This window comes from Mesoplodon bidens (assembly GCF_964165515.1).
Source record: "Mesoplodon bidens genome assembly, chromosome: 14".
In the NCBI taxonomy this organism is placed as follows: domain Eukaryota; kingdom Metazoa; phylum Chordata; class Mammalia; order Artiodactyla; family Ziphiidae; genus Mesoplodon; species Mesoplodon bidens.
Window position 1 is genome coordinate 22,707,769 of NC_138170.1, and position 16,678 is coordinate 22,724,446.

Here is a 16,678-nt window from a genome sequence, read left to right on the forward strand (position 1 = left end):
TATCAATAATATGTTGAAATAAAAATGTATTGGATCTATTGGGTTAAAGAAAATGCTTTCTTAAAATTCATTCCAACCTTTTTCTTTTCATGTTTTAAGCTGTGTCTGTTAGAGAATTTAAAATGATATAACTGGGCCACATTATATTTTATGGGACAGAGTTGCTCTGGGCTGTTTATCCACCTGAATTCCCCGGGTTCCCCAGGCGGGCCCCTTTTTCTCCTTCCAGCCCGTACATCTCACTGTTGAACAATTCTGTCCTTGGAGTGCAGTGTGGCCATGAGAGGGAAAGGATGGTGCTACAGAGCAGGAACAGGGAGAAAACAAAGCAGCTCCTGGAAATTAAACATAAGATGCCCTTATTAATAGATTTATCAGAGGGGTTGAGTAGCACTTTTGAGAAAAATCTTCTACAATAGAGAGAAGAGGTAAGAACATTATAGGATATACAAGAACTAACAATCAACTATGAGGAATTCTCACCCCCAGAATATGGGAGAAAATGGCCAGAAGACAATGACCCTAAGTACAGGGAGGAGGAGGAGGAGGATGCAGAAGCTACGTCCCCGTGATAGAAAGCGCCTAAAACTGGACAACTGGGAAAGGGCAGTTTTACCACATTATGGAGACATTTGGTCCAGACATAGCTGTTAGGTGGTAGTCTCGAGAGAAGGGGGCAGGGCATCGCAAATCCGCGAGGAGGAGAGACCACCCAGCCCACCGTCGAGGACCTCTCACCCTCTTACTTACAACAGGAGACATGATCCCAGCCAAAATAAAGACGTAAATGTGAGGACGCCTTAAACAAGATTTTTGTGAATTTGAAATGGAAAAAAAAAATGATCAAATGTGTAAACCTTGGGGGAAATAATAGACAAATGCAACCCCATTAAAAAGAAGAATTTCCATTTCTCAAAAGAAGTTTGTCAGCATTTTCTGAGCTGGATTTTAGAACAGCATTTATGGAGGTTGTATAGGTTATTATCTCTGCCTGAGCGAGAACGACTCCCGTATTAGTGAGACATTCATGCATTCACTGAACAAAGATTTACTGAAAGCCCACTCTGTGCCAGGTCTCGACATGCATCAGGGGGAAAAACAGTAAACATCACCTTCATGAAGCTTATATTCTGGGGGTGGGGGGGAGGGAAGACAAACAATAAATAGTTAACATAAAAATGGGTAAATTACCTTATCACATTAGAAAGTGGTAAGTGTTATGGAAAAAATAGAATAGGGAAAGGGGCCTGAACTTTGGGGGTGTGTGCTGGTTGGACATGTGATTTTAATAATGTGGTCAGGGTGGGTGTCATTGAGAAGGTGACATTTTAGCAAAGGCTTAAAGGAAGGAGCTTGCCACAGAGATATCCGGGTAACGGATGCCTGATATCTTTGAACAGTTGTGTGAAGAGCACACATGCTGCATCTGGAGCTGAGTGATCAAGGCAGAGAGGAGGGCAGAGAAGCCGGAGGGTATGAGTCCCATGGAGCCAGTGGATGAGCCGGGCTTCCCGTCCGAGTGAAGTGGAGGGTCTGAGCAGAGGGCAGACTTAGTCTGTCCTAGTTGTTTCTTTAACGGCTTTGTTGAGTTATAACTGACATGCCACAAACTGCACAAATTTAAGTGCACAGTTTGATCATTTTGACCTAGGTATACATTTGCGAAACCATCCCCAAACCAAGACAGTGAACAGACCCTTCCTGCCCCTTTGTACACCTTCCCCCAGCCCTCCGCCAGGTAGTCACTCACCTGCTTTCTGTCACCAATGATGAGTTGCCTTTTCTAGACTCACACAGTGTGTACACATTTCATCTGGCTTATTTGTGACTTATCCTCACTGTTTCATGTTTCCACAATCCATTCCTTTTCTTTGCAGAAGAGTGTCCCATTGTATGGATGGACCAGAATTTATCCCCCTAACCTGCTAGTGGGCCTTTGAGTTGCTTCCAGTTTAGACTATTACAAATAAAGCTGCTGTAAACATCTGAGTCTTGGTCTGGATACGTATTCGTGCCCTCTTTTCTCTTGGGTAAGTGCCTGCAGTGGGAAAGCTGGATCACGTAGTAAGTGTAGGTTTACCTTCACAAGAATCAGCCAAAGTCTTTTTCAAAGTAGTTGTGCCATTTTGCAGCCCACCACCAGGGAGAGTTCCAGTTGCTCCACACCCTCACCAGCACTTTTAGATTTTAGACAGTGCAACAGGTGTGTCGTGATGTCTCACTGTGGCTTTACTTTGCATTTCTCTAATGACACATGATGTTGAACATCTTCTCTTGTGCTTTTTTGCCATCCAGATATCGTCTTTGGTAAAATATCTGTTCAAACCTTTTGCCCGTTTTTAAAACTGGTTGTTTGTTTTCTTATTATTGAGTTATCAAATCTTTATTCTGATATATCTGGCAAATATTTTCTCCCAGCCTATGGCTCATCTTTTTATTCTATTAACTGTGTCATTCAAAGAGCAAAAGTTAATTTTTTTCTTTTATGGATCATTCTTTTTGGTGGTATAACTAAGAAATCATTGCCTAACCCAGAGTCACACAGATTTTCTTTTATGCTTTCTTCCAGAAGTTTTATTGTCATACATTTAAGACTATGATCCATTTGGGGTTGATTTTTGTATATGGTGCAAGTTATGAATCCAAACATAACTTTTTACATGAATGTAAATTATGAATGTTTGAAACTATGAATATTCAATAGTTCCAGCGCCATTGGTTGAAATGATTATCGTTTCTTCACTGAATTGTCTTTGCTCCTTTGTCAAAATTAAGTTGTTTATATATGGGTGGGTCTACTTCTGAACTCTATTCTGTTTGCCAATGTCTATACCAATAACACACTGTCTTGATTATTGCAGCTCTACAATAATTGTTGAAATCAGGTAGCATTAATCCTCCAACTTTGTTCTAAGTTGTTCTGCCTATTCTAGGTCCTTTGCATTTCCATATAGATTTTAGAATCAGCTGGTTAATTTCTACAAAAGAAAAAGGTCTGCTTGGATTTTGATTGGTCTGTTTTGAATCTGTGGATCAATTTGAGTAGAATTGAATCTCCCAGCCTATAAGTAAGGTCTATATCTCCATTAATTTAAATCTTCTTTAATTTCCATCAGCAAGGTTTTGCCGTTTTCAGCGCACGGATCTTTCTCATCTTAGGTCAGATTTATCCGTAAGAACTTAATATAGTTGACGTGATATTAAGTAAAATTGATTTTCATTTCAATTTCCAATTGTTTGTTCCTAGGATGTAGGTAAGTACTTGATTTTTGTAATTGGATTTTGTGAGCTGCAACCTCGCTAAGCTCATTGATTCTAATAGCTTTTTGTGAATTCCATCAGGTTTTCTACGGAGACAATCATGTTGCCTGGGAACAGAGAGGAGGAGGGTAACAGACCATGGGGGCTGGGCTCACCTGGCAGGCTTCCAGGAGGTGATGATGAGAGGAAGAGAAGCTGCTGCTGCAGGCCCGAGGCTCCCTCCTCAGCCCCCGCCCCGGTGCAGCCAGAAGCTGGCATCGCTTCGGGTCCACCCCCTGATGCAAACGGGGGAGATTTCATTTGGAACCAGTCAGGTGGCCAGAAAGGCAGAGCCCGAGACACCTGCGTCACTGTCTGAGGAGAGCAGAGGTGGGTGGACCAGGAGCCAGCAGGTGCGCGCTGGGCGCTGGTGATGCGGCACCTGCCTGGTCATCATGGGTGCAGCTGGGTCTGCTGGGTGACTCCTCCTGGGGTCTGCTCCCGCTCTCCCAAGCATTCTGGAAGCCACCTAGCTGCCTGGGATAAAGCCCTTTCTACTTCAGCTCCCTCACGGTTCTAGGATCCGGGGCGAGCACTGGCCTGGATGTGGCAGCCCAGCAGCCCTAATAATTGGGCAAGAAGGGATGGATCGGGGCCCCTCTGGGCTGCGTGGGGGGAATTCTAGGTTGTCAGGCCTGGCAGGAATCTAGCATCCCCACTTTGCAGCGGAAAAAGTAGATGAAAGAAGACATTTAGAATTACAGGAGCCACATCTTAAACCCCAGGACCAGCTTCTGGTACATACGGGGCACTTGTGCCCAGAATGGTGTTGCAGAGGAACTGAGTGGAATCTATTTGATCCATAATTGGAGTCTCCCCTTCAAGCCCATGTGCGCTGGGCCATCCCCCGGCGTGAGAATCACCACGAGGCCGGCAAGAAGCAGCAGCTGCTGGAACCCGGCGGGGAGCGGCCATCAAGAAAAGGCTTGTGGGCTTCCCTGGTGGCGCAGTGGTTGAGAGTCCGCCTGCCGATGTAGGGGACGCGGGTTCGTGCCCTGGTCCAGGAGGATCCCACATGCCGCGGAGCGTCTGGGCCCGTGAGCCATGGCCGCTGAGCCTGCGTGTCAGGAGCCTGTGCTCCGCAACGGGAGAGGCCACAACAGGGAGAGGCCCTCATACTGCAAAAAAAAAAAAAAAAAGAAAAAGAAGAAAAGGCTCGTGACTGTATTCCCCTGTGTCAAACTAATGTAAAAGCAGCCTTCCCAAGGACCAAATGTATGCTGATCGATGAAGTGCTTCGCCAATTACGGCAGTGAGAGGCTGTTTAAATGTAACAGAGCAGTGGTGTGCGTTACATCAAACATTTGTTTTACATCTGAAAACCCTAGAAATGGAAATTAATAGCTTCACGCAGGAATGGACTTACTCGTGGGAGACCAGCGATGCTGAGCACACCCGCAATGACTCATTTTCCTTCAAATTCATTTCTGTGATGGAAACACAAAAAGTGATTTCAAGAAGGAAAAATCGGTTGCACGGAAATCTGGCCAGTTTCTCAAGAACTGAATTGCTCTTTTGTTTCCTGACCTGCGGTATGAGGTTGTCAGCTGAAACTGGGTCTCTGCTGCGTCAGCACAGCGACAGGCCTGCTGAGAGGCGGAGAAGGCCGCGCGTCCGGTAGTGGCCCTGCCCTTGGACTGGACACCGAGGAGAAGGGAAGGCAGGCCCCCCAAGGCTGGGACGCTGCCAGCTCAGTGCGGTAGGGGAGATTCCATGGGGAGGGTTCTCAAGGCAGACGCGGTCCAGCACGAATCAGGACCAAACTTTCATTCAGTTGTCATCAAGATGAAAGAAACCAGGAGGAACAGTGAATTCAACCAATGAGGGATTTAAAAAAAAAAAAACCCAACTCAACCAATTTCGTCCATTTGCACAGTCCGGAAGGAGCTTGTCTTTGTGACCCACCCTTAGCCCCAGGCCTGGCATGCGTACCTGGTCTGTTTAATAAATGATTGTTGAGTGGTGTGAAACCAATGCAGAGCTAGGAGTAAGAAAATGCCTCAGGTGGCAAGACCAGCCTACCGGCGGCATTCTGGTTTTTGAGAAAAATGGGCCAGATGTGGGACCCTAATGATTGACGTGGATAGCAGGAGCTGTAAGCTTCTCTGTAGCCTGAGTAGAGGCTTTGGGAGGATCTCAGAGGGATAGGGCGCAAGGAGGGTGGAGGGCCTGGGGTGGAATGTCATAGCAGCCACTGTTAGCAAAATGGGTGGAAGAAAATGATCTTCTTGGCCCCCTGCCAGCCAGACAGCCCCAGCCTGCTGTTAGCTCCCTGCCACCAGCCACAGAGAGGCTTTATCCTCTGCCGCCCCACACTCTGGGAGGGTTAGAGCCCCTTTATGAAATAATATGGATGATTACTGAGTAAGGTCCTTCAGCCAACACTTTGCAAATCTTAAAGCTGCCCGTTGGAAACCGAATATATTTCCCCCCGCCCCCCGTTAAATGAATAAGGAATTGCTAGAAGGCTCCCTCTCTTACCCCCAGTACAGAAAGTACACATATTTTTTTGAGCTCTCCTAGGATCATGTAAATCAGAGGGCACTTCAGTTGTTCCAAGGGCTAGAGGAGAGAATGTCAAAACCAGGAAGAGGAAAGTGGTTGAAAATCGGCAAATTCCTCTTGTTGGTCAATCAACTGACATTTTGCCAAATGCCAGTAAACAAAATATTCTAGAAAGAAGCAGCTCCAGCTCCCTCTCAGATCCAGCCGTAGGTGCCTTGTAGCTCTGGCCGCTTCCTCCAGGGAGGGGGAGGGCTGTGAACAGGAGGACCAATGTTATAGAACACACACAGCCTTGCATCATGGATGCTCAGCCAATGCTCAAAAAAGGCGGGAGGGGGCTTCCCTGGTGGCGCAGTGGTTGAGTCCGCCTGCCGATGCGGGGGACACGGGTTCGTGCCCCGGTCCGGGAGGATCTCGCGTGCCGCGGAGCGGCTGGGCCCGTGAGCCGTGGCCGCTGAGCCTGTGCGTCCGGAGCCTGTGCTCTGCGGCGGGGGAGGCCACAATAGTGAGAGAACCACGTGCCGCAAACGAACAAACAAACAAACAAAAAAGGCGGGAGGGATCCGTCCTCATCAGATTTGGGGAGAGTCATGGGAAATGTTTGGCCCTCGGGGAGTCATGATACCTATTGATGTATAAAGGCTCTGAGGATTCCTGCACCAGGAAAAGCTCCCTTGGAGCTTGCTAACAGCGTTTTGCGGGTCACACCACAGAGCACACAGAGAAACAGGCACCGGGAGACAGGCTCGGGATGCTGTAGCGGCATTGGGGGGTGCTCTAGACAGAGTCTCCAGGCCGTTGCAGGGTCCCTTTCCCAAGGCCCTTTTAGGAGGGGTCCCTGGGAGAGGCATGTTTTTGACTAGAGGAGCATCTTCTTGGGTGTCTCTGACTCTGAGAACCAGGAGGGCCTAAAGGTTCAGGTGGGGAGTTCAAAATAGACCATTCTGGAAGTCCCACAGAGCGCTTCCTTCCTGGGGTCCTGGAGTCAGAAAAAGTGTGAAAGGGAATCTTTGATTTCCTTCTAGATCAGTGCCGGTTTAGTAGACAAAAGCGCAACCTGCAGATGACATTTTAAATTTCCTAGTAGCCACGTACACTTGAAATTAAGGTTAATAATATATTGTAATTAAAACAATATATCGGGGGCTTCCCCGGTGGCGCAGTGGTTGAGAGTCCACCTGCCGATGCGGGGGACATGGGTTCGTGCCCTGGTCCGGGAAGATCCCGCGTGCCGCGGAGCGGCTGGGCCCGTGAGCCATGGCTGATGGGCCTGCGGGTCCGACCACAAAAACAAAAAACAGACAAACAAAAAACAATATATCAAAATAATCTTATTTCAACAAGTATTCAATAAAAATTATTAATATTTTCTTTTTGGGGATTTTTTAAGTAAGTTTTCTAAATCCAGTGTCTGTTTGACGCTTCAATACATCTCAGCTCAGACCAGGCACACTCCAAGGGTCCAGTGGCTGCAGGTGGTGATGCTTCCAGATGGGACAGCCCAGCCCTGGATTGGTACAGTTTCTGCACGAGACAGGAAACAGGTTCCGGGCTTACCCTGCCCTGTCGAAGTATTTGGGTTAAATTGTGATTTCCCCTCTGAGATGGTAAATTTTGTGTCAACTTGACTGGGCTAGGGGAAGCTTCATTAGCTGCTCAAACATTATTTCTGGGTGTGTCTGTGAGGGTATTTCCAGACTATATTAAAATCTGAACCTGTCAAATCAAAACTGCAATGGCATGTCACGTCACACTGGTCAGAATGGCCATCATCAAGAAGTCTACAAATAAGAGATACCAGAGAGGGTGTGGAGAAAAGGGAACCCTCCTACGCTGTTGGTGGGAATGTAAATTGGTACAGCCACTATGGAGAACAGTATAGAGGGTCCTTAAAAAATTAAAAATAGAGCTACCATATGATACAGCAATCCTGGGTATATATCTAGAAAAGACAAAAACTCTATCATTTAGAAAGATACAAGCACCCCTATGTTCATAGCAGCACTATTCACAATAGCCAAGACATGGAAACAACCTAAATGTCCATCAACAGATGAATGGATAAAGAAGATGTGGTGTATGTATACAGTGGACTATTACTCAGCCATAAGAATGAAATATCACTATTTGCAGCAACATGGATGGACCTAGAGATCATCATACTAAGTGAAATAAGTCAGACAGAGAAAGACAAATACCCTATCACTTATATGTGGAATCTAAAAAATTGATACAAATGAATTTATTTACAAAACAGAAACAAATAGAAAAAATAGAAAACAAATTTATGATTACCAAAGGGGAAAGCAGGGAGGGATAATTAGGAGTTTGGGATTAACAGATACACGCCACGATATATATGAAATAGATAACAAGGACCTACTGTACAGCACAGGGAACCATACTCAATATTTTGTAATAACCTATAAAAGAATCTGAAAAAGAATAGATATATGTATGTATGTATGTATGTATAAGTGAATCACTTTGCTGTACACCTGAAACATTGTAAATCAACTAGACTTCAATAAAAATAAATCTGAATTGGTGGACTGAGTGAAAGACCACCCTCCGCAGTGCAGGTGGGCGCTGTCCAATCCCCTGAGGGCCTGGGTGGAGAGGGAAGGTGGGGGGAGGAGACCTTGCCGTCCAAGTGAGCTGGGCGTCCATCTCCTGCCCTCGGTCCTCCAGATTCCATCCAGAACTTACACCTTCAGACTCGCCTGAGTTACACACCAGCCTCCTGGGTCTCCAGCTCGCAGACGGCACACCGTGGGCCTTCCCAGCCCCGTCACTGTGTGAACCCATTCCTGGGATAAACCCTGTCTGTATGTCTCTGTGTATCCTGTCGGTTCTGTCTCTGGAGAATCCCAGCCCACACCCTCTGTCCTGGGAAATCTCGAGGCCGAGAACCCTACCCATCACGGAGTCCTCCAGGAGGCCCCAGCATTTAATCACCGTGTGGTCACCGGACACATCGGTCCTTTGCTTTCCCGAAAGTCTCCTGTGACCTGAGCCCCCAGCATCCCTGCTTCTTCCTGGCACACGTGTGGTGAGCAGGCTCCCCTCTGACGAGCCGTGTCTGTCTGTCTGTCTGTGCAGCTGATCCCCACCCCCTTGGCTCCCTGACCTTTGACATCGATGGTCTGCATGGAGCAGTCACTTTTTCTTCTCAGTTTGATCCAGGAAAAAAAATGTGCTTCAAATTGGACAGACTTGGGTCTAAGTCCCATCAGGGGGTGAGTTTGGATGTGGCCAACTCCTCAGACATCCACTGAGTGGCCTCCACGTCCCAAGCCCCAACTCAGGTGTCCTCCTGGGGCAGCGTGAGGGCAGCCGGTTCTCCCCGGGACCCCTCCCTGCCCACCCTCTAAGGAAGCACCTGGAACTTGCAGGCACTGCCCCCCGGTTGGGGGCTGTCAGAGGCACGGCTCGGCTAAGCGGGTCTGGGGTGGGCTGCTCAGCACCTACCCCATCCCCTGAATTTCTGCCTTGTTCCCGCTTGCTGTCTGCTTCCGGGGGATGCAGGCCTGCCAGCAGGGCAAGGAGCCACCCAGCCACACTCCCCGTTGCCCACCCACCGGTTTCTGCCACTTTACCAAGATGCGCCCTCCCCCAGGATCCTACAAGACCAAGTTGCTGATCAGTTTATGTTCTGGTTTTCCTTTTGCAGCATGAGGCCCCAGCCTTCCAGGGCTGTCTGGAGAGAAACATGCTAACGCTGGGAAGAAGTCACTTCTGGGCAGTGCGGGGATGGCAGCGATCCAGCGATCCAGGACCTGGGCAACAGAGGTCCTGGCCCCAAGACCTCCAACAAGCCCTTCCTGCTCTGTGGTTCCAGAATAAAAGTGCCACAGGATGGACTTAAAGGCGTTCCCCTTCACAAGGCCAGATGTCTGAGCAGCCAAAGAGGCCCAACCAGGTGCCGACCGTTCTGAGCTCCTGCAGGCCTGACCTCGACTTGCTGTGTGACCTGGGCTCCCAATGGGGCGCCAGGATCTGCCGCGCTGTCCAGGGGCTTTAAAGCGCCGAGAACGTTCGCAGTTCATGCACCGGTTCCCCATTCCCCTCAGGAGTCTGGTCCAGCCCTGCCCCAGGACCCGCCAGCCCCCTCCAGCTCACATCCGGCCTCGGTGGCCACTTTTCTCTTACTTTTGTTGTTTTTATCAAGTCTCTCCAAAGGAGGCTGGAGAAAGGGAGATACAGGGAAACCCAGTGACACGGCTACCTTCTGACAGGCTTAAAAAGATGGTTGGGTGAGGCTTCCCTGGTGGCGCAGTGGTTGAGAGTCCGCCTGCCGATGCAGGGGACACGGGTTTGTGCCCCAGTCCGGGAAGAACCCACATGCCATGGAGCGGTTGGACCCATGAGCCGTGGCTGCTGAGCCTGCGCGTCCGGAGCCTGTGCTCCGCAACGGGAGAGGCCACAACAGTGAGAGGCCCGCATACTGCAAAAAAAAAAAGATGAGTGGGTGAAAAGTCTAAAATTAAGGGCTGAAAAAATTTTATTTTGGCGCAAGTGGTCTTCGATGAACCAAGTTGTGACTGGACCCTGGAAGGGGGCTCCATGCCTTTCTGAGGGCGGCCCCGCCTGGTGACTGGTGACAGGCAGGGGGCTGGGGGGGGTTGGCAGCCGAGGACCTCCACCCTCCACCATCTGCCTTATCTGCTCATCAAACTCTCATACTTTCTATATGAAAGGTAGTTACTTCCGTGCAGAGACTGGTTTTTTAAACACAGTATCCAGCGTTTTGTGATTTCCTGTCTTCTGAGAGTGTGGTTTTGGGGAGCTGCCCCCGCTTTCGTGAGCGCTGACTCTGCCGTGTCAGGTCGAGGCCCGGATCCACGGGCTGAGTCCCGGGAAACCTCTGGGGGAGCAAGGCTTCTTCAGGGCCTGCTCCCTGCTTCCACCTCAAGGAGTCACAGAGGCTCTTGTCTCTGAGGACAGAGCCTTGCTGGGTGGAGGGGAGGCTCCAACGAGAGACCCCGCCACCTGCTCGCTGCAGGGAGGGAAAGCCTGTGACTGCCCCAAACGAGGGGGCTGGACTGGCACGTGCATCCGTTAGACCTCGTCCCAGAGCATCCCCTCCCTTCTCTCCCCTGACTTTACATTCCTGAAGAGCATGTGCCAAGAAAGCGGGTCTGGGCTCTTCCCATTTGGAAGGAGGAGAAAGGAGAAAGCACACACTGCCAAGCAGGTCGCGTCCGTCCCCTGCCCTCCTTCCTCCTGCCCTGGAGCTGGCGCCGCCGTGCCGGCCGTGGCCCTGACGTTCCCGCAGACCCAGGCAGTCCGCTGATGTCACCAAGGGAGTGTGTGCTCTGAAAGCATCCATCTCTCAGGTTCCATGGGAATGTCACTGGAAAGCAAGGCCAAGGTCACGAACCCTTAAAGAAACTGCACAAACAAGGCTGTGGGTTTTGGAAGACAGAATAGAAACACCCAGAGCAGTCAGTACAAGATACTGTGGGTGACCAGACCTCCTGCAGCCAGGGGCCAGTGCGCAAAGTTGAAGAAGCTACAGAAGAACAGGAAGGGCTTTTCTGCACCCCAATTTGTTCAGAGGGAAATTAGGAAGCCCCGAGGTGTTGGCTCTGACTAGACCCAACCTCAGGGAATCCGAGGTGCTCACATATTCCGGAGCTTCCAGGGGTGTCTTGTCCTCACATTGAAGATGGAGGTGACACAGAAAGAAGCAGAAGGACAGACAGGATTACTTGGTGACCATGGAAATAATACCAAAGCCATTCTGTATCCCCTGGACTTGGAGACGTGCTAAGGAGATTAGGTAAGAGGCCTGGAAGGAGCAGTAAGGGTGGGAGGGATGGTCGTTTGTTCATTATTCTAGAATGTTAACTGAATGACTGCCCTGGCCAGGCTGAGTGCTGGCACTCAGGATGCACCGTGGGCAGTACCAGACTCCAGACCCTCCCTCTGGGGCTTACGCTCCAGGAGGGGAGGTCAGGGGTCACATCTGCCTACAGGGATGTGGAGGGCACAGCTCAGGGACAGAAGCCACCAGCACTTGTGATGCTCATAGGACAACTGGGCTGTCCATCACCCCAAGTGGTGGATGATGCAGGATGTAGAGATTCCAGGCCATGGCTGGTCCTTGGGTTTGGGCGCAGACGTGGGGCGAGCGAGGGGCAGGGGGGTGGACACGGGGTAGCCCTGTCTCTCCATCCACACCCGCTGGGCCCATCTACACGGTGAGATGTGCTCACGGATCCGCCCGCTTCAACAATTCTAGAGAAATTCAGGAGCGACAGACCCGTAAGAAGGAACTAAGGGAAAATGAGAGATTCCAGGATCGTTTTCAAATTGTTTCATTTGTTGTACAAAGTAATCAGCACCCCGCTTAGGATCCTCACCAGGCCCCTGCTTCACCTCAGGGGCCCCCAGCTGGAATCATGTCTCTGCCTTTCAGGAAAGCGGAGGTCCTGGGTGTCACCAGGCTCAAGAACCTCCCTGGGTGCTGGCCGGTCATTGGGGCAGCCCGTCCCCACCTCACGCGGACATCAGGGTGAAGGGCGCCCTGAGGCACAGGGTCAGAGCAGAGAGGCTGCGAGGGCATCTGGCCCTCCTGCTGCCCGGCTCTGTGAGTCTTGCATCTGGACACCGGATCTCCACCATGCGCTGGCTTTCCAAAGCAAGCTTTCAGAAACCAGAGCGTTTTGCCTGATGACCTTAGAGAAACGAAATCAGTCTGGAGGAAAATAATAAAGATCTTTTTAAGATGATGAGAAAGGACAGAATACCTTAAAAATAATAATATTTTACTGAAAATACGGCCGCGTCAGAAATGTGAGAAGCTACAAACGCCACTCAAAAATGACAGGGCAGTTAGAAAGTTGTTTATGTAGTTAGTGATGCAGTTGTGGTGTTTAAAATGCCCCTGGGTCTTGGAGTTATTGGAATCAACTCAGATTGAATCTAGCCTGAATCAGATTTTCCTCCTGAGGTCAATCAGCTGCATCTCGAACCTAAAAGCAGAGGCTGTAGGAGTTCTCAGGAAATGGTGGCTAAGTGACCAAGTGCAACTCTTGGTAACGCATCTGCTCCTCTCAACCAGTTTCTTGTACTTGAAAAAAATCTTCTTTTCTCCCTCTGCCCCAAACATGTAGCCGACCTCTTGAAGATTTAATCTGCATTTGTCACAGCTTTCAAAATGACACCTAAGGCTTCTCTTGCCTTTGTTGAGGGCTCCAGCCAGTATTTTGACTGCCAGTTTCCCGTCTTTTCTGAAATGGCCTCACCAGCCCCCCTCCAGCCTATGCCTCACCCCACCTCGCCGTGTGCCCACCAGGACGACAGAGTCGAGGCAGAGGAATGGCCCCACCGTCCTCGTGGCCTCAAAGCACAAGCCGTCTGAGGCGCGAAGTGTGTGGCTGCGTGTAGGGTAGATCCCTGCGACAACAGCAGATGCCGGGACTTCCTTTTTCTCGTAGATCGGAAGGTCTAGTATTCAGAGTAGGGGCCCGACCATAGGGCACATCTGCCAAGGTAGTTTCATGGAAGGGATATGCCTGCGATGTTCACTGCCAGATGCAACTGTGTACCTGCTGCTTGAAGTCCGTCTTCTGCTCAAACACCCCATCCAACGTACACACGTGGACACACACACACACTCCCACACCTCTACCCAGCACAACTCACATGCACACGCACACGTACACACACATGTGCACACACACACCCATGTACTCATACACCTCTACCCAGCACACACTCACATGCACACATATGCACATACACACACATACACTCATACACCTCTACCCAGCACACACTCACATGCACACGCACACGTACACACACTCCCATACACTCCCATACACTCATACACCTCTACCCAGTACACACATGCACACACACGTGTGCACACACACCCATACACTCATACACCTCTACCCAGCGCACACTCACATGCACACACACTCATACACACGAGCACACATGCGTACTCACACGTACACACACAGAGATACATACACACTCCTTTCCACTTACAGCCCTCACTTCACCTTCCTGTTACTGTATCTCACCCTCTTCTTTCCCTTGTTGGGTTACCCTTAGGAATAAGACCTGCCTAGACGTCTTCAAGCCTGGGTGAGCCAGCTAATGAGCAGCGTGGCTGAGAAGAAGGTGATTCCCAGTTTGACGATCCTCAGACCCTGGGATCCAGGGTCCCCTCCCCCAGTGTTACCATTATCTTCCGGGGACCAGATAGAAGCTTGGCGCTCTCCCGGGCCATCACCCTTTCCTATTAAAATAGACTCTTAGCTGGTCTCCTTGCCCCCGGCGTCTGTTCACAGAAATCCCCCTACTCTGTGCCACCAGATGGGCTTCTAAGTTACCATGTCTCTGGTTGCTTCCTACCCAACTATCCAGGGCTCCCCATTCCCCACAGGGGAGAGTCCCTTGGGGGCTTAGTCTGGCTTTTGAGGCCTCTGCCACGCAGCCATGTCTTCACTGAGGCAGTGTAGTGAGGGAGTAAGACCAAACTTTCTAGATCAAACTGAGCTGGAGTTTTTTTTCCCAGTTCTGCCACCCACTGACTGGGAACTTCAGGCAAGTCTTTTAACTCTCCGAGCCCTGGGTTTCTCATTTATAAAGTAAAAACAGCCACTATTATCGACAGCCTCCTGAATGCGAGGCCCCAGGCTGAGCTCTTGTGAAGGGCTGACCCCACCAATGTGGCCATTGCCAAGGTCAGAGTGTGTTTTCAGTGGATGTAAGCAGACTCTGGTAGGAGTTTATAGGTCACCCCATCTCATCCTTTCTGGGTGGGAAGTTACAGTGATAGAAAATGGCAGACTGACCTCTGAGCAGGCCCAGAGCAGGCCCGTCTCTTCCTGAGCTGCACCAGGAAAGACAAGCCACCACCCACGAGGAGCTCTTGCCAGAACTGGGTCTGAATCTGGTGGAGCCGACAGCTCCGACTACCCGATCCTGCAAACCTGGGAGAGAGTGTACGAAAGGATGCCAGGAGGATGCAGTCGGCAGGGCCCAGAATAGAGGGAATGTTGCATAAACTGAGCTGAGTCATGCATGGGTTTCCTCTCTGAGCAAGGAACACCTACGTCAAGTTGCCAGCACCACCACCTCCATCGCTAAAGTTGGGAGAGGCCGGAGAAGCATCTAAGGCTGCCCCCACTAGGAGCTTCCATCCCTGCAGGCTTGTTCTGTCCTGGCTGTGTCACAAGGCTGCATCCATGCCAAGACGGTGCCTGAACACCCTCCACGTGCCAGACTCAAGTCAGAGCCCGGGAGGCTCCAGCGAGAGCGGTGGCGGGGGGATACCTGCCCTCGAAGAGCTTATGGTCCAGCTTGTTCCAGAAGGAAGGAAGCCCAGAGCTGATGGGGAGGGAAATACGGCCATGACGCGGGGGGAGAGATGTGATGAAGTCTTTGGAGCGACAGTTAGGGACAAACAGAAATGCTGTGGGTCTGGGTTAGTTTTTGTATTTTAAGAGTTGGGGGAGGGACTTCCCTGGTGGCACAGTGGTTAAGAATCTGCCTGTCAATTCAGGGGACACGGGTTTGAGCCCTGGTCTGGGAAGATCCCCCATGCCGCAGAGCAACTAAGCCCGTGCACCACAACTACTGAGCCTGCGCTCTAGAGCCCACGAGCCACAACTGCTGAGCCCACGTGCCACAACTACTGAAGCCCATGCGCCTAGAGCCCATGCTCCGCAACAAGAGAAGCCACCGCAATGAGAAGCCCGCGCAACGCAACAAAGAGTAGCCCCCACTCGCCGCTACTAGAGAAAGCCTGCGTGCAACAACGAAGACCCAACTCAGCCAAAAATAAATAAATAAAATAAATAACTAAAAAAAAAAAAAAGAGTTTGGGGGGCAGATTTGTCAACATCTGTCCATCCTCAGTAATGCACTTTGGTAAAATGGAAAAAAGTCTGTCATGTCCACCACGGATGAGCAATACAAATACACTTAGTTTTATTGTCTCTCTAACCATGTCTAGACCCATCCACAGAGAGGTCTCTCTCCTGTTCTCCCTGATGTCCATTTTCATCACGTCACCTCCAACCTCGATCGTCTTTTTTGCATAAACTCTGCTTCGCAGAGCCCCTCCTCCCCAAGACATGGTCTCAGTAAAAGGGGTCATTCAGTTCCTTGTGACCGAGGAAGAGCTCTGGGGAAAGCTTTCAGGATTGAGGAGCGCCCACGGCCGGGCCCTTCCAAAGTGAGCAGCTGTGCAGGGGAACCCCCGGCATCTCTTCCCTCCTGTGTCTCTGACACCCCCTGTTGTGACCAGACCCGGACAGCAGGGGACTTGGGGCCACCCAGCCCTCCCATGGCCGCATCCCTGATGTGGACCACGATGTGGCCGGAATGTTCATGAGAACTTGGCATCTGAAAGGAGCCCAACCTGGCTGGGACTCTGTTCCCGTGTGTCCCGCCTTGCCACAGTGAGACGAGCCACAGGCATGTCGCTCTAATGACCTGGCCCCGCACCTGGATCCTGAGCAGCAGCAGAAGGGGCTGAGCTGTTTGCTTTTGAGCTCATCCCAGGTGCTCACCTCCAGCCGCTGGAGAGCAAAGCCGTCACAACAGCCTCTGATGCCAACGGTCCTTGCATCCTGGAGGGATCGCGCGCAAGGTGGAAGGTATACCTTTTCTTTTTTCTCTTGTAGGAGAGAGCAGGGTTTACTCTAGCAAAAGAGTCAGAAGACTGTTTTTGCCATTTAATGAAATTCTGAGTTTGAGATTCTGTGAAGAGATCTGAGGCAAAGGGGCAATTTCCACCTGAGTGGGGAAGGCAGATGCCTCATTCTCTCGGCTGTTGCCATGCTGGTGACCCCAGGTAGCGCCCTGGAAGGGGCAGGTGTGTGGTTCTTTCTCTCCTCCCCCA